Source organism: Ranitomeya variabilis, chromosome 7 (assembly GCF_051348905.1).
Source record: "Ranitomeya variabilis isolate aRanVar5 chromosome 7, aRanVar5.hap1, whole genome shotgun sequence".
Taxonomy (NCBI): Eukaryota; Metazoa; Chordata; class Amphibia; order Anura; family Dendrobatidae; genus Ranitomeya; species Ranitomeya variabilis.
In genome coordinates, this window is record NC_135238.1 from 133762723 (window position 1) to 133788863 (window position 26141).

A 26141-nucleotide genomic window follows, 5' to 3' on the forward strand; every position below is an offset into this window, starting at 1 on the left:
GGGGGGACATCACAGATCATTGATCTGGCAGTGTGCACAGCACTCTGCCAGATCGACGATCTGCTGTGCAGGGCTGCAGGCTTACCAAGTGTCTGCTCTGAGCAGACACTCGGTAAGCCACCTCCTTCCCTGCAGGACCCGGATGCCGCGGCCATCTTGGATCCGGGACCTGCAGCCAGGAAGGAGGTAGGAGACCCTCGCAGCAACGCGATCACATCGCGTTGCTCCGGGGGTCTCAGGGAAGCCCGCAGGGAGCCCCCTCCCTGCGCGATGCTTCCCTATACCGCCGGTACACTGCGATCATGTTTGATCGCGGTGTGCCGGGGGTTAATGTGCCGGGGGCGGTCCGTGACCGCTCCTGGCACATAGTGCCGGATGTCAGCTGCGATATGCAGCTGACACCCGGCCGCGATCGGCCGCGCTCCCCCCGTGAGCGCCGCTGATCGGTGATGACGTACTATCCCGTCGGCGGTCATACGGGCCCACCCCACCTCGACGGGATAGTACGTCAAATGTCGGGAAGGGGTTAATGTTAAATATAGAAAAAAAAACGCATGCTTTTTTTGCGGTAAAACGCAGCGGCAAAAAACGCAAATGTGAAACCAGCCTTATTTACATGAACTATTACTATTTTTTTTTTTACTTGTTGTAGGATATATGCTCATTTTAGTTTGTTTATTTATTTTTTCATGGGTTTTGCCTGGCAAACAAATCAGCCCAACCATTGCAGAAGCCAACCTAGTAGAACCTAAGTAAGGTGTTAATCTTTTCCAAAAACAGTGCCACCTAAGTTCATAAACAATGTCTGAATTTGCACATCAACTCTATCAAAGTGAATAAGGCTGAGCTGCAATACCAAATGCATTCTGTAGAGTGGTGTGGCACTGATTTGGGGAGAAACCCTTCCTGCTGTCAAAAAACATCCATTCTAGATTTAATGAGGAATGGTGGCTATACCCAAAAGAGAAAGAGAACGGAGAGGTTTTCTAAAAATAGTTTGAAGGATTGCTTTTTTGCAGCAGCTAAGATCACGTGCGAGTTTTCTAGGGGCCTTAAGACATTTATATTTCCTAATATATTCTACCAAAAAAGCCCCTGAACATTTAAAATGGTGCAAGGTATGTCTGGTCAAAGTGTTATAATTATGGTTGAGCGAAACGGATCGTTCATTTTCATAAGTCGCCGACTTTTGGCAAAGTCGGCGTCTCATGAAACCGAGCCGATCCCTGTGTGGGGTCTGCCATGCGGTACGCGACTTTCGCGCCAAAGTCGCGTTTCAATGATGCTAAAAGCGCCATTTCTCAGCCAATGAAGGTGGATGCAGAGTGTGGGCAGCGTGATGACATAGATCTCAGTCCCCACCATCTTAGAGAAGGGCATTGCAGTGATTGGCTTGCTTTCTGCGGCGTCACAGGGGCTATAAAGGGGCGTTCCCGCCGACCGCCATCTTACTGCTACTGATCTGAGCGTAGGGAGAGGTTGCTGCAGCTTCTTCGGAAGCAGGGATAGTGATAGGCAGGGTACATAAAGCTACAAACCGCTTGTGCTGTAGCGATTTCCACTGTCCAACACCACCTTTTGATTGCAGGGACAGTGGAAGCTAATTTTTTTTTCCTCAGCGCTGTAGCTCATTGGGCTGCACTAGAAGGCTCCCTGACCCTGATTGCTGCGTTGTTGTGCCTTTGTGTACGCCGCTGTGCAAACCAACTGCTTTTTTCAAAGCACAAATCCTGTTTTTACTTCCTTTCTGCACAGCTATCTTGTGTGTTTGTCCACGCTTTTGTGTGCAGCAGTCCTTTTTATAGCTGCCTGCCATACTTTTCTGAGATAACTGCAGGGAGATAAATATTGGCAAGTCTGCCTCCGTGCCATTGCTGTGTGTGGCATCTGTCTCTCATTGTGTGGCACCGAAAACACTGTGTAATACTTGGCCATTTTTTTTTTGGGGGGGGTACATTCTCCCTTTTCCAAAAAAAAAATTAGTGGGAGATAAATATTGGCAAGTCTGCCTCCGTGCCATTGCTGTGTGTGGTATCTGTCTCTCATTGTGTGGCACCGAAAACACTGTGTAATACTTGGCCATTTTTTTTTGGGGGGGTACATTCTCCCTTTTCCAAAAAACAAATTAGTGGGAGATAAATATTGGCAAGTCTGCCTCCGTGCCATTGCTGTGTGTGGCATCTGTCTCTCATTGTGTGGCACCGAAAACACTGTGTAATACTTGGCCATTTTTTTTGGGGGGGGTACATTCTCCCTTTTCCAAAAAAAAAAATAGTGGGAGATAAATATTGGCAAGTCTGCCTCCGTGCCATTGCTGTGTGTGGCATCTGTCTCTCATTGTGTGGCACCGAAAACACTGTGTAATACTTGGCCATTTTTTTTTTTGCTAAATTCTCCCTTTTCCCAAAAAAAATTAGTGAGAGATAAATATTGGCAAGTCTGCCTCCGTGCCATTGCTGTGTGTGGTATCTGTCTCTCATTGTGTGCCACCGAAAACACTGTGTAATACTTGGCCATTATTTTTTTTTTGCTAAATTCTCCCTTTTCCCAAAAAAAAATTAGTGTGAGATAAACATTGGCAAGTCTGCCTCTGTGCCATTGCTGTGTGTGGCATCTGTCTCTCATTGTGTGGCACCGAAAACACTGTGTAATACTTGGCCATTTTTTTTGGGGGGGGTACATTCTCCCTTTTCCCCAAAAAAAATTAGTGGGAGATAAATATTGGCAAGTCTGCCTCCGTGCCATTGCTGTGTGTGGCATCTGTCTCTCATTGTGTGCCACCGAAAACACTGTGTAATACTGGGCCTTTTTTTTTTTTAGGGTAAATTCTCCCAGAAAAAAAAAAAAATAGTGGGAGATTAAGATTGGCATTTCTGCTTGAGTGCTGGTCCTGTGTGTGCCATCTGTCTCAAATTATTGGGGCACAGAAAACCTAGTGTGTAACATTGGGCCGGATTTTCCTTTCAGTGTCAGGCACCTATAAAGGTATATTTAAATCCTACAGAAGTTTGAGTTCACCTGATAAGTTGTTTTACAGTAACAAATAGCGTTACTTTGGTTACGTTTTGCAAACAATGAGGAAGTCTAGTGGAAGAGGTCGTGGCCGTGGGCGGTCATTGTCAGCTGGTAATGATGGTAGTGGTGGTGGAGCATCAGGTGGTCGTGGTAAAAGCAGTACAACACCTAAGTCTCGAGTTGTTGAGCCAGGTTCGTTGTCTGGCTACACAAGGCCTCGAACGCTCTCTTTTCTGGGAGTAGGAAAACCACTTTTGAAGCCGGAGCAGGAGGAACAAGTATTGGCTTTCATTGAAGACTCTGCCTCTAACTCTTTCGCCTCCTCCTCGGAAAGTGTCAAATGTCAGAGCAGTGCATCGTCAGTGGATGCTCCCAGTCAGGAACAAGTCGCTTCCTTGTGTCCTTCACTAAAAACAACAGTTAAGGATGCGTCAGTCGACACAACAGGTTACTCCATGGAGCTCTTTACACATACCGTTCCAGGGGTTAGACAGTGAAACAGTTAACAGGCCATGCCCATTAGAAGTTGAATCGGACATGGAGTGCACAGATGCACAGCCACAGCCAGATTACTATGCTGTTCCTTTGACTCAGACCAGAACATTGCCCTCGCAGTGTACTGAGGCAGAATCAAACCCAGAGGAGACTATGGAGCCCCGTCACGAACGCTATACCACCGGCTTACACGGTGACACAGACAAAATTGCACACGACATAGAAGAGGAGGTCATAGATGACCCAGTTGTGGACCCCGATTGGCAGCCATTGGGGGAACAGGGTGCAGGCGGCAGTACTTCTGAAGCGGAGGAGGAGGAGCCGCAGCAGGCATCAACATCACAACAGGTTCCATCTACCGGGCCCGTATCTGGCCAAAAACGCGTGGCAAAAACAAAACCAGTTGGAGGACAGCATGGCCATCCGGTTAAAGAAGCTCAGTCTGCAATGCCTGAAAAGGTATCCGATAGTAGAAAGAGTGCAGTCTGGCATTTTTTTAAACAACATCCAAATGATCAGCGCAAAGTCATCTGTCAAAAATGTTCAACTACCTTAAGCAGAGGTCAGAATCTTAAAAGTCTAAATACAAGTTGCATGCATAGACATTTATCCACCATGCATTTGCAAGCCTGGACTAACTACCAAACGTCCCTAAAGGTTGCAGCACCCTCGGCCAATGAAGCTAGTCAGCAATGCTACATCCCTTCCCTCCCTGTAAGCCCACCATTTCCCGCGCCACCTGCAGTATCTGTGCAGCTTTCGTCGCCAGGCCAAAGCAGTCAGGGAATCACCAGGTTAGTAGTAGGAAACACTGCATGTAGGGCACCGGCAAGAATACCATCTCCAACCCTCTCTCACTCACCCATGTCCACCGGTACCACCGCTAGTTCCACGATCTCCAGCTCTCCAGTCCAGCTCACCCTACATGAGACTCTTGTTAGGAAAAGGAAGTACTCATCCTCGCATCCGCGTACACAGGGTTTGAACGCCCACATTGCTAGACTAATCTCATTAGAGATGATGCCCTACCGGTTAGTTGAAAGCGAAGCTTTCAAAGCGCTGATGGACTACGCTGTACCACGCTACGAGCTACCCAGTCGGCACTTCTTTTCTAGAAAAGCCATCCCAGCCCTCCAACAGCATGTTAAAGACCGCATCGTCCATGCACTCAGGCAGTCTGTGACTACAAAGGTGCACTTGACAACAGATGCATGGACCAGTAGGCATGGCCAGGGATGTTACGTGTCCATCACGGCACACTGGGTGAATGTGGTAGATGCAGGGTCCACAGGGGACAGCAATATTGGGACAGTTCTGCCTAGCCCACGGTCAAGGAAAGAGTTGGCTGTAGGCGTTCGCCCCCCCTCCTCCTCTTCCTCCTCCTCCTGCAGAAGCGAGAGCTCGTCCACAGACCGCAGTCGCACATCCACTCCATCCGCAGCTGCCACTGTTGCACACCAGGTGTGCCATTATGGGACAGCTAGTGGCAAGTGTCAGCAGGCTGTATTGGCAATGAAGTGTTTGGGCGACAACAGACACACCGCGGAAGTTCTGTCCGAGTTCTTGCAGAAAGAAACTCAGTCATGGCTGGGCACTGTACATCTTGAGGCAGGCAAGGTAGTGAGTGATAACAGAAGGAATTTCATGGCTGCCATAGCCCTTTCCCAACTGAAACACATTCCTTGCCTGGCTCACACCTTAAACCTGGTGGTGCAGTGCTTCCTGAAAAGTTATCCGGGGTTACCCGACCTGCTCCTCAAAGTGCGCAGACTTTGCTCGCATATCCACCGTTCGCCTGTACACTCCAGCCGTATGCAGAACTGTTGTGAATTTGGATTCTGGGCTCCCCCGGTGGCTACTGGTGGAATTGAACTGGTGTCTTCATCTTCTCTGTTCACCTGTTCCCATCAAGATGTGGGAGTCGCTATATAACCTTGCTGCTCTGTTAGTTGCTTGCCGGTCAACAATGTTATCAGAAGCCTCTCTGTGCTTGTTCCTGCTCCTAGACAACTACTAGATAAGTTGGACTCTTGTCCATGTTTGTTTTTGCATTTTGTTCCAGTTCACAGCTGTAGTTTCGTTACTGTGTCTGGAAAGCTCTTGTGAACGGGAATTGCCACTCTGGTGTTATGAGTTAATGCCAGAGTTTTAAAGTAATTTCTGGATGGTGTTTTTGATAGGGTTTTCAGCTGACCATGAAAGTGTCCTTTCTGTCTTCTGCTATGTAGTAAGTGGACCTCAAATTTGCTAAACCTATTTTCATACTACGTTTGTTATTTCATCTCAACTCACCGCCAATACATGTGGGGGGCCTCTGTCTCCTTTCGGGGTATTTCTCTAGAGGTGAGCTAGGACTAATATTTTCCTCTGCTAGCTTTATTTAGTCCTCCGGCTGGGCTGGGCATCTAGAATCAACGTAGGCATGCTACTCGGCCACTGCTAGTTGTGCGTTAGGTTTAGTTCATGGTCAGCTTAGTTCCCATCTTCCAAGAGCTAGTTTCTATATATGCTTATGCTATGTTCTCTTGCCATTGAGATCATGACAGTTTGACCGGCCCGCAAAGTGTTAATTGTTTGGGCTGAAGCAGGAGAAAAAGAAGTGTTGAAGGGAAATTTTTTTTTTTTTTTCCCCTCAGAGTTTTGCTGCCTAGCCCTTAATTGCTGTCTAGCTGCTTCTTACCTCCTCTTAACCCTTGAATGGCTCTGTGTCCACCTGTTTGTAATGGATCTTCAGAGTGTAGCTGCAGGTTTGAATAATCTCGCCACGAAGGTACAAAATTTGCAAGATTTTGTTTGTCATGCACCTGTATCTGAGCCGAGAATTCCTTTGCCGGAATTTTTCTCGGGGAATAGATCCGGGTTTCAGAATTTTCGAAATAATTGCAAATTATTTTTGTCTCTGAAATCTCGCTCTGCCGGAGACCCTGCACAGCAGGTCAGGATTGTGATTTCCTTGCTCCGGGGCGACCCTCAAGACTGGGCTTTTTCATTGACACCAGGGGATCCTGCGTTGCTCAATGTGGATGCGTTTTTTCTGGCCTTGGGGTTGCTTTTTGACGAACCTCATTTGGAGCTTCAGGCAGAAAAAACTTTGATGTCCCTATCTCAGGGGCAAGATGAAGCGGAAATTTACTGCCAAAGATTCCGTAAATGGTCTGTGCTTACTCAGTGGAATGAGTGCGCCCTGGCGGCGACTTTCAGAGAGGGTCTCTCTGATGCCATTAAGGATGTTATGGTGGGGTTCCCTGTGCCTGCGGGTCTGAATGAGTCCATGACAATGGCTATTCAGATCGATAGGCGTTTGCGGGAGCGCAAACCAGTGCACCATCTGGCGGTGTCCACTGAGAAGTCGCCAGAGAGTATGCAGTGTGATAGAATTCTGTCCCGAAGCGAGCGGCAGAATTTTAGACGGAAAAATGGGTTGTGTTTCTATTGTGGTGATTCTACTCATGTTATATCAGCATGCTCTAAGCGCACTAAAAAGCTTGGTAAATCTGTTTCCATTTGCACCTTACCGTCTAAATTTATTCTATCTGTGACCCTGATTTGCTCTTTGTCATCTATTACCACGGACGCCTATGTCGACTCTGGCGCTGCTTTGAGTCTTATGGATTGGTCCTTTGCCAAACGCTGTGGGTATGATTTAGAGCCTTTGGAGACTTCTATTCCTCTGAAGGGGATTGACTCCACCCCATTGGCTAATAATAAACCACAATACTGGACACAAGTAACTATGCGTATTAATCCGGATCACCAGGAGATTATTCGCTTTCTGGTGCTGTATAATCTACATGATGATTTGGTGCTAGGATTGCCTTGGCTGCAATCTCACAACCCAGTCCTCGACTGGAGAGCTATGTCTGTGTTGAGCTGGGGATGTAAGGGGGCTCATGGGGATGTACCTGTGGTTTCCATTTCATCATCCATTCCCTCTGAAATTCCTGAGTTCCTGTCTGACTATCGTGACGTCTTTGAAGAATCCAAGCTTGGTTCGTTACCTCCGCACCGAGAGTGCGATTGTGCCATAGATTTAATCCCGGGTAGTAAATACCCAAAGGGTCGTTTATTTAATCTGTCTGTGCCTGAACATGCTGCTATGCGAGAATATATAAAGGAGTCCTTGGAAAAGGGACATATTCGTCCATCGTCATCTCCCTTAGGAGCCGGTTTTTTCTTTGTGTCAAAAAAAGACGGCTCTTTGAGACCATGTATTGATTATCGGCTTTTGAATAAAATCACTGTTAAATATCAATACCCATTGCCGTTGCTGACTGATTTGTTTGCTCGCATAAAGGGGGCCAAGTGGTTCTCTAAGATTGACCTTCGTGGGGCGTATAATTTGGTGCGAATCAGGCAGGGGGATGAGTGGAAAACCGCATTTAATACGCCCGAGGGCCACTTTGAGTATTTAGTGATGCCTTTTGGTCTTTCTAATGCTCCGTCAGTTTTCCAGTCCTTTATGCATGATATTTTTCGCGATTATTTGGATAAATTTATGATTGTGTATCTGGATGATATTCTGATTTTTTCGGATGACTGGGACTCTCATGTCCAGCAAGTCAGGAGGGTTTTTCAGGTTTTGCGGTCTAATTCTTTGTGTGTGAAGGGTTCTAAGTGTGTTTTTGGGGTACAGAGGATTTCCTTTTTGGGATATATTTTTTCCCCCTCTTCAATTGAAATGGATCCTGTCAAGGTTCAAGCTATTTGTGATTGGACGCAGCCCTCTTCTCTTAAGAGTCTTCAGAAATTTTTGGGCTTTGCTAACTTTTATCGTCGATTTATTGCTGGTTTTTCGGATATTGCTAAACCATTGACCGATTTGACTAAGAAGGGTGCTGATGTTGCTGATTGGTCCCCTGATGCGGTGGAGGCCTTTCGGGAGCTTAAGCGCCGTTTTTCCTCTGCCCCTGTGTTGCGTCAGCCTGATGTTGCTCTACCTTTTCAGGTTGAGGTCGACGCTTCTGAGATCGGAGCTGGGGCAGTGTTGTCGCAGAAAAGTTCTGACTGCTCCGTGATGAGGCCTTGTGCCTTCTTTTCCCGTAAATTTTCGCCCGCTGAGCGGAATTATGATGTTGGGAATCGGGAGCTTTTGGCCATGAAGTGGGCTTTTGAGGAGTGGCGCCATTGGCTTGAGGGGGCCAGACATCAGGTGGTGGTATTGACTGACCACAAAAATTTGATTTATCTTGAGACCGCCAGGCGCCTGAATCCTAGACAGGCGCGCTGGTCATTATTTTTCTCTCGGTTTAATTTTGTGGTGTCATACCTACCGGGTTCTAAGAATGTTAAGGCGGATGCCCTTTCTAGGAGTTTTGAGCCTGACTCGCCTGGTAACTCTGAGCCCACAGGTATCCTTAAGGATGGAGTGGTATTGTCAGCCGTTTCTCCAGACCTGCGGCGGGCCTTGCAGGAGTTTCAGGCGGAGAGACCTGATCGTTGCCCACCTGATAAACTGTTTGTTCCTGATGATTGGACCAGTAGAGTCATCTCTGAGGTTCATTCTTCTGCGTTGGCAGGTCATCCTGGCATTTTTGGTACCAGGGATTTGGTGGCAAGGTCCTTCTGGTGGCCTTCCCTGTCACGAGATGTGCGAGGCTTTGTGCAGTCTTGTGACGTTTGTGCTCGGGCCAAGCCTTGTTGTTCTCGGGCTAGTGGATTATTGTTGCCCTTGCCTATTCCTAAGAGGCCTTGGACGCACATCTCGATGGATTTTATTTCAGATCTGCCTGTTTCTCAGAAGATGTCTGTCATCTGGGTGGTGTGTGACCGTTTTTCTAAGATGGTCCATTTGGTTCCTCTGCCCAAGTTACCTTCTTCTTCCGAGTTGGTTCCTCTGTTTTTTCAAAATGTTGTTCGTTTGCATGGTATTCCTGAGAATATCGTTTCTGACAGAGGGACCCAATTCGTCTCTAGATTTTGGCGGGCATTCTGTGCTAGGATGGGCATAGATTTATCTTTTTCGTCCGCTTTCCATCCTCAGACGAATGGCCAGACCGAGCGGATTAATCAGACCCTGGAGACATATCTGAGGTGTTTTGTGTCTGCTGACCAGGATGATTGGGTTGCTTTTTTGCCATTGGCGGAGTTCGCTCTCAATAATCGGGCCAGCTCTGCCACTTTGGTGTCCCCGTTTTTCTGTAATTCGGGGTTTCATCCTCGATTTTCCTCTGGTCAGGTGGAGTCTTCGGATTGTCCTGGAGTGGATGCTGTGGTGGAGAGATTGCATCAGATCTGGGGGCAGGTGGTGGACAATTTGAGGTTGTCCCAGGAGAAGACTCAGCTTTTTGCCAACCGCCACCGTCGTGTTGGTCCTCGGCTTTCTGTTGGGGATTTGGTGTGGTTGTCTTCTCGTTTTGTCCCTATGAGGGTCTCTTCTCCTAAGTTTAAGCCTCGGTTTATCGGCCCGTATAAGATATTGGAGATTCTTAACCCTGTTTCCTTCCGTTTGGACCTCCCTGCATCCTTTTCTATTCATAACGTTTTTCATCGGTCATTATTGCGCAGGTATGAGGTACCGGTTGTGCCTTCCGTTGAGCCTCCTGCTCCGGTGTTGGTTGAGGGTGAGTTGGAGTACGTTGTGGAGAAAATCTTGGACTCTCGTGTTTCCAGACGGAGACTCCAGTATCTGGTCAAGTGGAAGGGATACGGCCAGGAGGATAATTCTTGGGTGAATGCATCTGATGTTCATGCCTCCGATCTGGTTCGTGCCTTTTATAGGGCCCATCCTGATCGCCCTGGTGGTTCTGGTGAGGGTTCGGTGCCCCCTCCTTGAGGGGGGGGTACTGTTGTGAATTTGGATTCTGGGCTCCCCCGGTGGCTACTGGTGGAATTGAACTGGTGTCTTCATCTTCTCTGTTCACCTGTTCCCATCAAGATGTGGGAGTCGCTATATAACCTTGCTGCTCTGTTAGTTGCTTGCCGGTCAACAATGTTATCAGAAGCCTCTCTGTGCTTGTTCCTGCTCCTAGACAACTACTAGATAAGTTGGACTCTTGTCCATGTTTGTTTTTGCATTTTGTTCCAGTTCACAGCTGTAGTTTCGTTACTGTGTCTGGAAAGCTCTTGTGAACGGGAATTGCCACTCTGGTGTTATGAGTTAATGCCAGAGTTTTAAAGTAATTTCTGGATGGTGTTTTTGATAGGGTTTTCAGCTGACCATGAAAGTGTCCTTTCTGTCTTCTGCTATGTAGTAAGTGGACCTCAAATTTGCTAATCCTATTTTCATACTACGTTTGTTATTTCATCTCAACTCACCGCCAATACATGTGGGGGGCCTCTGTCTCCTTTCGGGGTATTTCTCTAGAGGTGAGCTAGGACTAATATTTTCCTCTGCTAGCTTTATTTAGTCCTCCGGCTGGGCTGGGCATCTAGAATCAACGTAGGCATGCTACTCGGCCACTGCTAGTTGTGCGTTAGGTTTAGTTCATGGTCAGCTTAGTTCCCATCTTCCAAGAGCTAGTTTCTATATATGCTTATGCTATGTTCTCTTGCCATTGAGATCATGACACAGAACTATCAGCATTCTTTGAACCTTCCTCAGCATCGCCTAATCATCGACGTTGCAACAAGGTGGAACTCCACACTGCACATGCTTCAGAGAGTGTGCGAACAGAGGCGTGCTGTTATGTATTTGTGGGAGGATACACGGGCAGGCAGTTGGATGGCAGACATGGAGTTGTCAGGTGTGCAGTGGTCGAAGCTACAAGACCTGTGTCAAGTCCTTCAGTGTTTTGAGGAATGCACACGGCTGGTTAGTGCAGACAATGCAATAATAAGCATGAGCATCCCCCTAATGCATCTGCTGATGCAAAGTTTGACGCACATAAAGGAGCAGGCGTCTGCAGCAGAGGAAGAGGAAAGCCTTGATGACAGTCAGCCATTGTCTGGTCAGGGCCGTGTAGAGGACGCGGTAGCGGGCGAAGAGGAGGAGGACGAGGAGGATGATGGGGATGAGTACTTTTTTAATGAGGAAGCTTCTCCTGGGCCAACAGAAATTAGTGGCATTGCAAGGCCGGGTTCTGTTTTTGTAAGGGAGACAAGTGACGTAGATTTGCCTGTAACTGCCCCTCAAACCAGCACAACCGCAGATTTGCCAACTGGAACTTTGGCCCACATGGCAGATTATGCCTTACGTATCCTCAAAAAGGACCCACACATTATTAAAATGATGAGCGATGACGATTACTGGTTGGCCTGCATCCTTGACCCTCGCTATAAAGGCAAATTGCAAAATATTATGCCACATGAGAACCTCGAACAAATATTAGCAACCAAACAAGCTACTCTTGTAGACCATTTGATTCAGGCATTCCCAGCACACAGCGCCGGTGATGGTTCTCACACGAGCTGCAGGGGGCTACAGGGCAGAGGTGTTAGAGGTGCACAGATCAGAAGTGGCGTTGGACAGAGGGGTTTTCTGACCAGGTTGTGGAGTGATTTCGCAATGACCGCAGACAGGACAGGTACTGCAGCATCTATTCAAAGCGACAGGAGACAACATTTGTCCAGTATGGTTACTAACTATTTTTCAGCCCTTATTGATGTTCTCCCTCAACCGTCATTCCCATTTGATTACTGGGCATCCAAATTAGACACCTGGCCTGAATTGGCAGAATATGCGTTGCAGGAGCTTGCTTGCCCAGCAGCTAGTGTGCTATCAGAAAGAGTATTCAGTGCTGCTGGTTCAATATTAACCGAAAAAAGGACTCGTCTGGCTACCCAAAATGTGGATGATCTCACCTTCATTAAAATGAACCACTCCTGGATTTCAAATTATTTTGCCCCACCTTTCCCGGCTGACACCTAGCTTTCCTATAAAAAGGTCTTGCTTGTGGACTGGTCTTACTGAGTGTTCAAATCTCTTAATTTGCAGCAGCTGTTTGACCAGCATACGACATGTTTACACATCCCCCAATGGGAAAACTCCCCCCACGGGGTCGTTGTCTCACTCTCGACACTTGGCGCAAGCACCCGTTAGTTACAGTGCTGTTTGTCAGAAGAGATGCGTGTGCTCGCTTTTGGTCGACGGCACTGCCACTGGGTCCCTCATAGTACAATGTAGTGTCTCTGGCGGTGGTGGTGCGCACCCAACGTCAGACACACCGTTGTAACATGAGGGGCCCTGGGGCGGTACCGCTGGCCACAAGAGAGTTCCCCCCCCAGCTCAAACTGTGCTCTACCACGTGCAAAATTATCTCTCACAGCTCCACCAATGTTTAGTCTATGCGCTGACATCATTCAATGCCTGGCACTGACAATACCAATTTGTTGACATCTATGATGCTAGTTAAAATAGTCTGGGTCAGTGTCCTATATTGACACCAGTAAATACTAATTTACTGCCAAATTACTTTGTCATAAACTCTGCAGATGAGCCCACCCCTGTACCTAAGCATGCCACCCTTTTTTTTATTTATAGTTGTTTTGTGAGACATTAACATCTATTTATTTTTTGGGAGTACTGTGTCAGACACATCTTGCAATACTCCTCCACTGACCACAATGCTGCCTGCCTGTGTATCCATGTAACCGATTTAAAACTGCCATGCCTGCCTATTGTTTGTTATTTTAGGCCTTTGATAGCCTGTCTGCGGCCCCTACTTGCAATACACCTCCACTGACCACAATGCTGTCTGCCTGTGTATCCATGTAACCGATTTAATACTGCCATGCCTGACTATTGTTTGTTATTTTAGGCCTTTGTTAGCCTGTCTGCGGCCCCTACTTGCAATACTCCTCCACTGACCACAATGCTGCCTGGAGTGCCTGCCTGTGTATCCATGTAACCGATTTAAAACTGCCATGCCTGCCTATTGTTTGTTATTTAAGGCCTTTGTTAGCCTGTCTGCGGCCCCTACTTGCAATACTCCTCCACTGACCACAATGCTGCCTGCCTGTGTATCCATGTAACCGATTTAAAACTGCCATGCCTGCCTATTGTTTGTTATTTAAGGCCTTTGTTAGCCTGTCTGCGGCCCCTACTTGCAATACTCCTCCACTGACCACAATGCTGCCTGCCTGTGTATCCATGTAACCGATTTAAAACTGCCATGCATGACTACTGTTTGTTATTTTAGGCCTTTGTTAGCCTGTCTGCGGCCCCTACTTGCAATACTCCTCCACTGACCACAATGCTGCCTGCCTGTGTATCCATGTAACCGATTTAAAACTGCCATGCCTGCCTATTGTTTGTTATATTAGGCCTTTGATAGCCTGTCTGCGGCCCCTACTTGCAATACTCCTCCACTGACCACAATGCTGCCTGCCTGTGTATCCATGTAACCGATTTAAAACTGCCATGCCTGACTATTGTTTGTTATTTTAGGCCTTTGTTAGCCTGTCTGCGGCCCCTACTTGCAATACTCCTCCACTGACCACAATGCTGCCTGGAGTGCCTGCCTGTGTATCCATGTAACCGATTTAAAACTGCCATGCCTGCCTATTGTTTGTTATTTAAGGCCTTTGATAGCCTGTCTGTGGCCCCTACTTGCAATGCTCCTCCACTGACCACAATGCTGCCTGCCTGTGTATCCAAGTAACCGATTTAAAACTGCCATGCCTGACTATTGTTTGTTATTTTAGGCCTTTGTTAGCCTGTCTGCGGCCCCTACTTGCAATACTCCTCCACTGACCACAATGCTGCCTGCCTGTGTATCCATGTAACCAATTTAAAACTGCCATGCCTGCCTATTGTTTGTTATTTTAGGCCTTTGTTAGCCTGTCTGCGGCCCCTACTTGCAATACTCCTCCACTGACCACACCAATGCTGCCCGTGTACCCCTGGAACCTATTTAAAAATTCATAGAGCCTAGTTATATATTTTATTTACTATTAATAAGGCCATGATGGACTACGCTGTACCACGCTACAAGCTAACCAGTCGACACTTCTTTTGCGAGAAAAGCCATCCCAACCCTCCACCAGCATGTAAAAGACCGCATTGTCCATGCACTCTGGCAATCTGTGAGTACAAAGGTGCACCTGACAACAGACGCATGGACCTGTAGGCATGGCCACGGAAGATTACGTGTCCATTACGGCGCAATGGGTTAATGTTGTGGATGCATGGTCCACACGGGACAGCCTACTAAGTCTGTCTGCAGTCCCTAATTCAAATTGTCCTCCACTGTCTAAATCGGAGCTTCCACCTTCTGACTTTCGGCCTATAGTATCAGAAATTAAACTGCATTTGGCCTTCAACTTTGGTTACGGCCTACTAACGGTGTCTGCCCCTGCCTGGTGTTTGCCCTCAACTGAATAAAGCTGAGCTTCAACCTTCTGGCTCTTATTAAGTGCTGTGTTTTTAAAAATTGGTGGTTAGGGCCTACTAACGGTGTCTGCCCCTCCCTGGTGTTTGCCCTCAACTGAATAAAGCTGAGCTTCCACCTTCTGGCTTTCGGCCTATAGTATCAGATATTAAACTGCATTTGGCCTTCAACTTTGGTTACGGCCTACTAACGGTGTCTGCCCCTCCCTGGTGTTTGTCCTCAACTGAATAAAGCTGAGCTTCAACCTTCTGGCTCTAATTTTTATTTTTATTTTTTTAAGTGCTGGTTGGGGCATAATACCTCTGTTTGCTGCTCCCTGGTGTTGACCTCAACTGAATAAAGCTGAGCTTCCACCTTCTGGCTTTCGGCCTATAGTATCAGATATTAAACTGCATTTGGCCTTCAACTTTGGTTACGGCCTACTAACGGTGTCTGCCCCTGCCTGGTGTTTTTCCTCAACTGAATAAAGCTGAGCTTCAACCTTCTGGCTCTCATTAAGTGCTGTGTTTTTAAAAATTGGTGGTTAGGGCCTACTAACGGTGTCTGCCCCTCCCTGGTGTTTGCCCTCAACTGAATAAAGCTGAGCTTCCACCTTCTGGCTTTCGGCCTATAGTATCAGATATTAAACTGCATTTGGCCTTCAACTTTGGTTACGGCCTACTAACGGTGTCTGCCCCTGCCTGGTGTTTTTCCTCAACTGAATAAAGCTGAGCTTCAACCTTCTGGCTCTCATTAAGTGCTGTGTTTTAAAAAATTGGTGGTTTGGACATACTAACGGTGTCTGCCCCTCCCTGGTGTTTGCCCTCAACTGAATAAAGCTGAACTTCCACCTTCTGGCTTTCGGCCTATAGTATCAGATATTAAACTGCATTTGGCCTTCAACTTTGGTTACGGCCTACTAACGGTGTCTGCCCCTGCCTGGTGTTTTTCCTCAACTGAATAAAGCTGAGCTTCAGCCTCCTGGCTCTCATTAAGTGCTGTGTTTTTAAAAATTGGTGGTTAGGGCCTACTAACGGTGTCTGCCCCTCCCTGGTGTTTGCCCTTAACTGAATAAATCTGAGCTTCAGTCTTTAGGCTTTTGGCCTAAAGTATCAGATATTAAACTGCATTTGGCCTATTAGTGTGTTTGGGCCCTTAAAACAGTGTCTGCTGCTCCTGGGTTTGCTACTCCCCTGACAAAGCAATGCCGCCTGTTTAGTCCTGTTACCAATTTTGAACTGCATTTAGCCTACTTTATTCTTTGGCCCTATATCTGTTTCCTCCTCATCCTGCCCATTGCCCAGCCACTGCTAGATGAGTCTGCTGGTACATTGACCTAGACCACTACATTCCCCTTGCACTCTACACAGCCAGAATCTGACCCTGCTGAAAGTAAGGTTCCCCTTCCCGCATGTTATACCACCTTACACAGGGACAAAGAGGAAGGTGCAGATGAAAGTGCAGGTTCCTTCCTCAGGTGGGGGGGGCATACTCGTTGGCGACGTCACTGGCACAGGGCCCCTCAGAGTACGCAAAAGTGTCGCTGCTGGTGGGAGGCGCCCCTGCCGTGCAAACACACCGCTGTACTTTGAGGGGCCCTGTGCCAGTGCCAATGCGAACGAGTGTGCCCCTCTGCTTGCTCAGGATCACAGCACTTGCAACGTTGAAATACTTACCTCTCCCTGCTCCACCGCCGTGACGTAGTCCACTATTCCTGGGCCCACTAAAACCTTGAACCAGCCCTACCCCCCACAACTTTTGCCAAATGACCCCCAAGTTCCATTGAACAACTATTATTATAAAGTTAATTAAGATTGACAAGCTTCAGAAACAAGAATGGATGTTTTTGGCATTAAAATGGGCACTGTAGGTGTTTTCCTGGCCTCCACTCACTGCCGACTATGCTTCCCCATTGACTTGCATTGGGTTTCATGTTTCGGTCAATCCCCGACTTTTAGCGATAATCGGCCGACTGCACTCGACTCGACTCTGGACAAAGTCGGGTTTCACAAAACCCGACTCGATCTTTAAAAAATGAAAGTCGCTCAACCCTAGTTATAATCATAGAGTAAACTGCAGTCCCCTGTGACCGGAGCCTGTGGCTAAGATGTTAAAGAGTACCAAGACACCATCTCTGTAATACAGCTGTCATCTACCACTTTTGGAAGGAGCTCTGGTCCTGAGCCTGTCCTCACATGCTCAACTGAGCGCTAATATACTTGTATATAACTTTATGCTACGGGGTTAATATTATTTGTGCAATATGAGTATTGTAATGGATAATTTTTGGGGAAATACAAATTATGCACTCAACATGTCACATTGGTTTCTGTTTTTTAAAATGTAAAATATTATCAAATGGTATTAAGTCACAGTGATATTATCATTATAAGGCCACATTCACACGTTCAGCATTTGGTCAAATTTTTACATCAGTATTTGTAGGCCAAAATCAGGAGTGTAACAATCAGATGAAAAGTATAATAGAAACACGTTACCACTTTTGTATTTTTCATCCACTTTTGGATTTAGCCTACACATACTTGAGTAACATACTAACCAAATGCTGAACATGTGAACCTGGTCTAGACCTTTTTTTAGGATCAAGTAAAATTAAATGAAAATAAGACATCCAGTGCCCAGTTAAACTCATGTTTATAAAGATGTGATTTGCCAAAAGGTTTGTATGAAATGCACGTAGGCCCATAAAACAAGGTAAAAACATATTAAGGAAGCACTTATTTGCATGCCTTTGCCATAACAGAAAAATGTTTAGAATTGAGAGTTCTCAGTGGTTGATACCTTTTAATGGCTAACTGAAAAGATGGTAACAAATTGCAAGCTTTCGAGACTACACAGGTCTCTTCATCAGGCATAGTCTATGCCTGATGAAGAGACCTGTGTAGTCTCGAAAGCGTGCAATTTGTTACCATTAGTGTTGAGCGATACTTTCCGATATCGGAAAGTATCGGTATCGGAAAGTATCGGCCGATACCGTCAAAATATCGGATCCAATCCGATACCGATACCCGATCCCAATGCAAGTCAATGGGACGAAAATATCGGAATTAAAATAAACCCTTTATAAACTTGTAGGTTCATTCTACATGAAGGAAAACAACTAAGAATAATGTAGGATGTATTGGGGGACGTGGCGGAGATATTAAAGGGACAGAGGTTTAGCCCAATGTAATAGAATAGCAGGATTTTTAATTTTTTTTTATGAAGTTCGGCGTTAGAAAGAATTTGACTATGTTATTTTTTTTTTTTTTTATGTCAGATATTGATGTTTCACTACTTCCACGCCCTTCACCTTCTTTTTTACTTCTCCCACGCTTTCTTCTTAATTATCCTCATCATCAGCTTCTTTGACATCAACTTCTTCACCTTATTCATCTTCTTCTTCATCTTCTACCTATTATTTTTTGGGTTACATTGTTCATATTCTTTTTATTTTACTATTATCTTCATCATATTCAACTTCTTCATCATATTCTTATTTGTGACAGGCATTCCCGTAGTTGTTATCTATAAAAGTTTGAAGATTACACCTTCCGTTCTGCCTGTCACAAACCAGTTACATTTGTCCGCGTTCAGTTTGGCCTGCAGCATCAGGCTTTATCCAGGGGCACCACGAGGAGGAACGGACTCACCCCCATACACTGCTTAGTCTTCTTCTGCTTATAATTTACATAATATTTTTTTGCTCTGATATTTTGTGTTATGCTTAATGTCCTTCTGCTCTTTGTTCTGCAGCCTCTTGTTCTTCTGCTTCTCGGTCTTCCAGGTCGTCGTCGTCTCCAGGGTCGTCGTCTCCGGGGTCGTCGTCATCGGGGTGGTCTCCGGGGTCGTCGTCATCGGGGTGGTCTTCAGGGTCATCGTCTCCAGGGTCGTCGTCATCACGGTGGTTGTCGTCTCTGGTGTCGTCGTCATCTTAGGGGTGTTCTTCCGGGTCATCGTGTTTAGTCTCTTGAACTTGGAAATGTAGCAGAAGGTACAAGAAGGCTGAGAAAATGCCGAGAACCAGCTGATGGAACTGGAACTCGGATGGCTACCCGAAGGTCCAAGAGCCAATGGAACTACCGAGGACCAGCTGACGTTACTGGAACCCGGTTACTAAGCAGGAGGTACCCGTGCCTGAAAGCACTACCAAGGACCACCTGACGTTGGTGGAACTCGGATACCCAGAGGGAGGCACCTAAGCCAAAGGCTCTGCCCGGAACCAGCTGACGGTACTGGAACCAGGATGGGGAGCAGAAGGTACAAGAGCAAAAGACACTGCCGAGAACCAGCTGACGGTGCTGGAACCCGGATGGGTAGCCGAAGGTCCAAGAGCCAATGGAACTACCGAGGACCAGCTGACGTTACTGGAACCCGGTTACTAAGCAGGAGGTACCCGTGCCTGAAAGCACTACCAAGGACCACCTGACGTTGGTGGAACTCGGATACCCAGAGGGAGGCACCTAAGCCAAAGGCTCTGCCCGGAACCAGCTGACGGTACTGGAACCAGGATGTGGAGCAGAAGGTACAAGAGCAAGTGTCTGCGTGGCTTTTGCAGGACACGTTGCCGGCTGCACAGCAGGGGAACAGCTGGCGGTGCTGGACCCCACTGACACATTGGCGAGGTGTTTGGCTCTGTGCAGCCAGCACTTCCGGACAGCAACGAGCGGTGTTGTAGCCCGGGCTCTGCAGGGGGAGCAGAGTGTAGGCCGAAGCCTACTTGAACCAATTTCAAAGGTAACCTTTAACCCCCCCTCAGGGGTTAGAAAGTAGAAGAGCCACAGCTTATGCAGCAGTAGTGCTGCACAAGTCAAAGGTTGCTCTTTTAATTTCGCTCCTTGCACACGCTGAATGAAACACGTATAACATTTAGCCCTTTATACAGTCAAACTGTGTTGGAGGCGCGAGTTCCCTTTGTAATGAGACGCAGCACAGATGTCAAGAATCCCACCTTGGTGCTGGGTGCAGCCTCCTGAGCGTTGTTATTTGCTGTACAGGAGTCTGCGCTGTCGTGTTATCCCCTGGCCTAGCGCTGTTAGCGCTGCCCATCTTCTGACCTCATTTAATGTTGGCCGGTGCGGTTCGCGATGCCCATGAATCACAGCCCCGCAGTGTATTGACATAGTTTAAACACTGCGGGGCTGGGATTCATGGCCTGGCGCAGTACATATGTTCGCCTCTCGCTTGGGTTCTTACACCTGCTTCAGACTATGCGGCGTCATCTGATCCCTTATCGCATGCCACGGCCATGAAGCCGCACAGTCCGAAGAAGGCGGAAGGAGAGGAGGGACAGGCGAACTGATGCACTGATCCTGCCCATCAATCACACCCTCGCAGTCCCAATAAATAAGACACCGAGGGGCGTTGTGTGGGTCAGGGCGGCCGCAGAGGCGCAGGCAGCCAAACAATGATGCCAGAAGACGGGCAGCGCTACCAAGGGGGTTGCAGCGTGTCATTACAAAGGAAAGTCACACCACCGGGACGGTTAAATGGTCACACAGAGGACACATTGCAGACGTGTTTTCAGTTCCACATGTGCGAGGAGAATACGTTTCTGAGCCACCTTGCACACATGCAGCATTACCGCTGTACAAGGTGGCTGGATAACGTAAAAACGCCTGGGGGAGGGGGGACAGGTTCCCTTCAATTTCAGTTCTTGTGTCTGCGTGGCTTTTGCAGGACACGTTGCCGGCTGCACAGCAGGGGAACAGCTGGCGGTGCTGGACCCCACTGACACATTGGCTGGTGTTTTTCTCTGTGCAGCTAGCACATCTGGGCAAAAACTGGCGGTGTGTTAGAGCCCAGGGACAGCAGGAGGAGGAGCAGGAGGAGGAGGAGCAGGGGGAGGGGAGTGTAGGCCGAAGCCTGCACAGGCGGCAGCTTTGGGTGTGTTGTGTCTGCGTGGCTTTTGCAGGACACGTTGCCGGCTACACAGCAGGGGAACAGCTGGCGGTGCTGGACCCCACTGACACATTGGCGAGGTGTTTGGCTCTGTGCAGCCAGCACTTCCGGACAGCAACTAGCGTTGTTGGAGCCCGGGCTCTGCAGGTGGAGCAGAGTGTAGGCCGAAGCCTAATTGAACCGATTTCAAAAGTCACCTTTAACCCCCCCTCAGGGGTTACAAAGTAGAAGAGCCACAGCTTATGCAGCAGCAGTGCTGCGCAAGTCAAAGGTTGCTCTTGTAATTTTTCTCCTTGCACACGCTGAATGGAACACGTATAACATTTAGCCCTTTATACAGTCAAACTGTGTAATGGAGGCGAGAGTTCCCTTTGTAATGAGACGCAGCACAGGTGTCAAGAATCCCACCTTGGTGCTGGGTGCAGCCTCCCGAGCGTTGTTATTTGCTGTACAGGAGTCTGCGCTGTCGTGTTATCCCCTGGCCTAGCGCCGTTAGCGCTGCCCATCTTCTGGCATCATGTAATGTCGGCCGGTGCGGTTCGCGATGACCATGAATCCCAGCCCCGCAGTGTCTTAACATTGTTAAAACACTGCGGGGCTGGGATTCAGGGCCTGGCGCAGCACATATGTTGGCCTCTCACACTCGGGTCCTTACACCCGCTTCAGACTGTGCGGCGTCATCTGATCCCTTATCGCATGCCACGGCCATGAAGCCGCACAGTCCGAAGAAGGCGGAAGGAGAGGAGGGACAGGCGAACTGATGCACTGATCCTGCCCATCAATCACACCCTCGCAGTCCCAATAAATAAGACACCGAGGGGCGTTGTGTGGGTCAGGGCGGCCGCAGAGGCGCAGCCAGCCAAACAATGATGCCAGAAGACGGGCAGCGCTACCAAGGGGGTTGCAGCGTGTCATTACAAAGGAAAGTCACACCACCGGGACGGTTAAATGGTCACACAGAGGACACATTGCAGACGTGTTTTCAGTTCCACATGTGCGAGGAGAATACGTTTCTGAGCCACCTTGCACACATGCAGCATTACCGCTGTACAAGGTGGCTGGATAACGTAAAAACGCCTGGGGGAGGGGGGACAGGTTCCCTTCAATTTCAGTTCTTGTGTCTGCGTGGCTTTTGCAGGACACGTTGCCGGCTGCACAGCAGGGGAACAGCTGGCGGTGCTGGACCCCACTGACACATTGGCTGGTGTTTTTCTCTGTGCAGCTAGCACATCTGGGCAAAAACTGGCGGTGTGTTAGAGCCCAGGGACAGCAGGAGGAGGAGCAGGAGGAGGAGGAGCAGGGGGAGGGGAGTGTAGGCCGAAGCCTGCACAGGCGGCAGCTTTGGGTGTGTTGTGTCTGCGTGGCTTTTGCAGGACACGTTGCCGGCTACACAGCAGGGGAACAGCTGGCGGTGCTGGACCCCACTGACACATTGGCGAGGTGTTTGGCTCTGTGCAGCCAGCACTTCCGGACAGCAACTAGCGTTGTTGGAGCCCGGGCTCTGCAGGTGGAGCAGAGTGTAGGCCGAAGCCTAATTGAACCGATTTCAAAAGTCACCTTTAACCCCCCCTCAGGGGTTACAAAGTAGAAGAGCCACAGCTTATGCAGCAGCAGTGCTGCGCAAGTCAAAGGTTGCTCTTGTAATTTTTCTCCTTGCACACGCTGAATGGAACACGTATAACATTTAGCCCTTTATACAGTCAAACTGTGTAATGGAGGCGAGAGTTCCCTTTGTAATGAGACGCAGCACAGGTGTCAAGAATCCCACCTTGGTGCTGGGTGCAGCCTCCCGAGCGTTGTTATTTGCTGTACAGGAGTCTGCGCTGTCGTGTTATCCCCTGGCCTAGCGCCGTTAGCGCTGCCCATCTTCTGGCATCATGTAATGTCGGCCGGTGCGGTTCGCGATGACCATGAATCCCAGCCCCGCAGTGTCTTAACATTGTTAAAACACTGCGGGGCTGGGATTCAGGGCCTGGCGCAGCACATATGTTGGCCTCTCACACTCGGGTCCTTACACCCGCTTCAGACTGTGCGGCGTCATCTGATCCCTTATCGCATGCCACGGCCATGAAGCCGCACAGTCCGAAGAAGGCGGAAGGAGAGGAGGGACAGGCGAACTGATGCACTGATCCTGCCCATCAATCACACCCTCGCAGTCCCAATAAATAAGACACCGAGGGGCGTTGTGTGGGTCAGGGCGGCCGCAGAGGCGCAGCCAGCCAAACAATGATGCCAGAAGACGGGCAGCGCTACCAAGGGGGTTGCAGCGTGTCATTACAAAGGAAAGTCACACCACCGGGACGGTTAAATGGTCACACAGAGGACACATTGCAGACGTGTTTTCAGTTCCACATGTGCGAGGAGAATACGTTTCTGAGCCACCTTGCACACATGCAGCATTACCGCTGTACAAGGTGGCTGGATAACGTAAAAACGCCTGGGGGAGGGGGGACAGGTTCCCTTCAATTTCAGTTCTTGTGTCTGCGTGGCTTTTGCAGGACACGTTGCCGGCTGCACAGCAGGGGAACAGCTGGCGGTGCTGGACCCCACTGACACATTGGCTGGTGTTTTTCTCTGTGCAGCTAGCACATCTGGGCAAAAACTGGCGGTGTGTTAGAGCCCAGGGACAGCAGGAGGAGGAGCAGGAGGAGGAGGAGCAGGGGGAGGGGAGTGTAGGCCGAAGCCTGCACAGGCGGCAGCTTTGGGTGTGTTGTGTCTGCGTGGCTTTTGCAGGACACGTTGCCGGCTACACAGCAGGGGAACAGCTGGCGGTGCTGGACCCCACTGACACATTGGCGAGGTGTTTGGCTCTGTGCAGCCAGCACTTCCGGACAGCAACTAGCGTTGTTGGAGCCCGGGCTCTGCAGGTGGAGCAGAGTGTAGGCCGAAGCCTAATTGAACCGATTTCAAAAGTCACCTTTAACCCCCCCTCAGGGGTTACAAAGTAGAAGAGCCACAGCTTATGCAGCAGCAGTGCTGCGCAAGTCAAAGGTTGCTCTTGTAATTTTTCTCCTTGCACACGCTGAATGGAACACGTATAACATTTAGCCCTTTATACAGTCAAACTGTGTAATGGAGGCGAGAGTTCCCTTTGTAATGAGACGCAGCACAGGTGTCAAGAATCCCACCTTGGTGCTGGGTGCAGCCTCCCGAGCGTTGTTATTTGCTGTACAGGAGTCTGCGCTGTCGTGTTATCCCCTGGCCTAGCGCCGTTAGCGCTGCCCATCTTCTGGCATCATGTAATGTCGGCCGGTGCGGTTCGCGATGACCATGAATCCCAGCCCCGCAGTGTCTTAACATTGTTAAAACACTGCGGGGCTGGGATTCAGGGCCTGGCGCAGCACATATGTTGGCCTCTCACACTCGGGTCCTTACACCCGCTTCAGACTGTGCGGCGTCATCTGATCCCTTATCGCATGCCACGGCCATGAAGCCGCACAGTCCGAAGAAGGCGGAAGGAGAGGAGGGACAGGCGAACTGATGCACTGATCCTGCCCATCAATCACACCCTCGCAGTCCCAATAAATAAGACACCGAGGGGCGTTGTGTGGGTCAGGGCGGCCGCAGAGGCGCAGCCAGCCAAACAATGATGCCAGAAGACGGGCAGCGCTACCAAGGGGGTTGCAGCGTGTCATTACAAAGGAAAGTCACACCACCGGGACGGTTAAATGGTCACACAGAGGACACATTGCAGACGTGTTTTCAGTTCCACATGTGCGAGGAGAATACGTTTCTGAGCCACCTTGCACACATGCAGCATTACCGCTGTACAAGGTGGCTGGATAACGTAAAAACGCCTGGGGGAGGGGGGACAGGTTCCCTTCAATTTCAGTTCTTGTGTCTGCGTGGCTTTTGCAGGACACGTTGCCGGCTGCACAGCAGGGGAACAGCTGGCGGTGCTGGACCCCACTGACACATTGGCTGGTGTTTTTCTCTGTGCAGCTAGCACATCTGGGCAAAAACTGGCGGTGTGTTAGAGCCCAGGGACAGCAGGAGGAGGAGCAGGAGGAGGAGGAGCAGGGGGAGGGGAGTGTAGGCCGAAGCCTGCACAGGCGGCAGCTTTGGGTGTGTTGTGTCTGCGTGGCTTTTGCAGGACACGTTGCCGGCTACACAGCAGGGGAACAGCTGGCGGTGCTGGACCCCACTGACACATTGGCGAGGTGTTTGGCTCTGTGCAGCCAGCACTTCCGGACAGCAACTAGCGTTGTTGGAGCCCGGGCTCTGCAGGTGGAGCAGAGTGTAGGCCGAAGCCTAATTGAACCGATTTCAAAAGTCACCTTTAACCCCCCCTCAGGGGTTACAAAGTAGAAGAGCCACAGCTTATGCAGCAGCAGTGCTGCGCAAGTCAAAGGTTGCTCTTGTAATTTTTCTCCTTGCACACGCTGAATGGAACACGTATAACATTTAGCCCTTTATACAGTCAAACTGTGTAATGGAGGCGAGAGTTCCCTTTGTAATGAGACGCAGCACAGGTGTCAAGAATCCCACCTTGGTGCTGGGTGCAGCCTCCCGAGCGTTGTTATTTGCTGTACAGGAGTCTGCGCTGTCGTGTTATCCCCTGGCCTAGCGCCGTTAGCGCTGCCCATCTTCTGGCATCATGTAATGTCGGCCGGTGCGGTTCGCGATGACCATGAATCCCAGCCCCGCAGTGTCTTAACATTGTTAAAACACTGCGGGGCTGGGATTCAGGGCCTGGCGCAGCACATATGTTGGCCTCTCACACTCGGGTCCTTACACCCGCTTCAGACTGTGCGGCGTCATCTGATCCCTTATCGCATGCCACGGCCATGAAGCCGCACAGTCCGAAGAAGGCGGAAGGAGAGGAGGGACAGGCGAACTGATGCACTGATCCTGCCCATCAATCACACCCTCGCAGTCCCAATAAATAAGACACCGAGGGGCGTTGTGTGGGTCAGGGCGGCCGCAGAGGCGCAGCCAGCCAAACAATGATGCCAGAAGACGGGCAGCGCTACCAAGGGGGTTGCAGCGTGTCATTACAAAGGAAAGTCACACCACCGGGACGGTTAAATGGTCACACAGAGGACACATTGCAGACGTGTTTTCAGTTCCACATGTGCGAGGAGAATACGTTTCTGAGCCACCTTGCACACATGCAGCATTACCGCTGTACAAGGTGGCTGGATAACGTAAAAACGCCTGGGGGAGGGGGGACAGGTTCCCTTCAATTTCAGTTCTTGTGTCTGCGTGGCTTTTGCAGGACACGTTGCCGGCTGCACAGCAGGGGAACAGCTGGCGGTGCTGGACCCCACTGACACATTGGCTGGTGTTTTTCTCTGTGCAGCTAGCACATCTGGGCAAAAACTGGCGGTGTGTTAGAGCCCAGGGACAGCAGGAGGAGGAGCAGGAGGAGGAGGAGCAGGGGGAGGGGAGTGTAGGCCGAAGCCTGCACAGGCGGCAGCTTTGGGTGTGTTGTGTCTGCGTGGCTTTTGCAGGACACGTTGCCGGCTACACAGCAGGGGAACA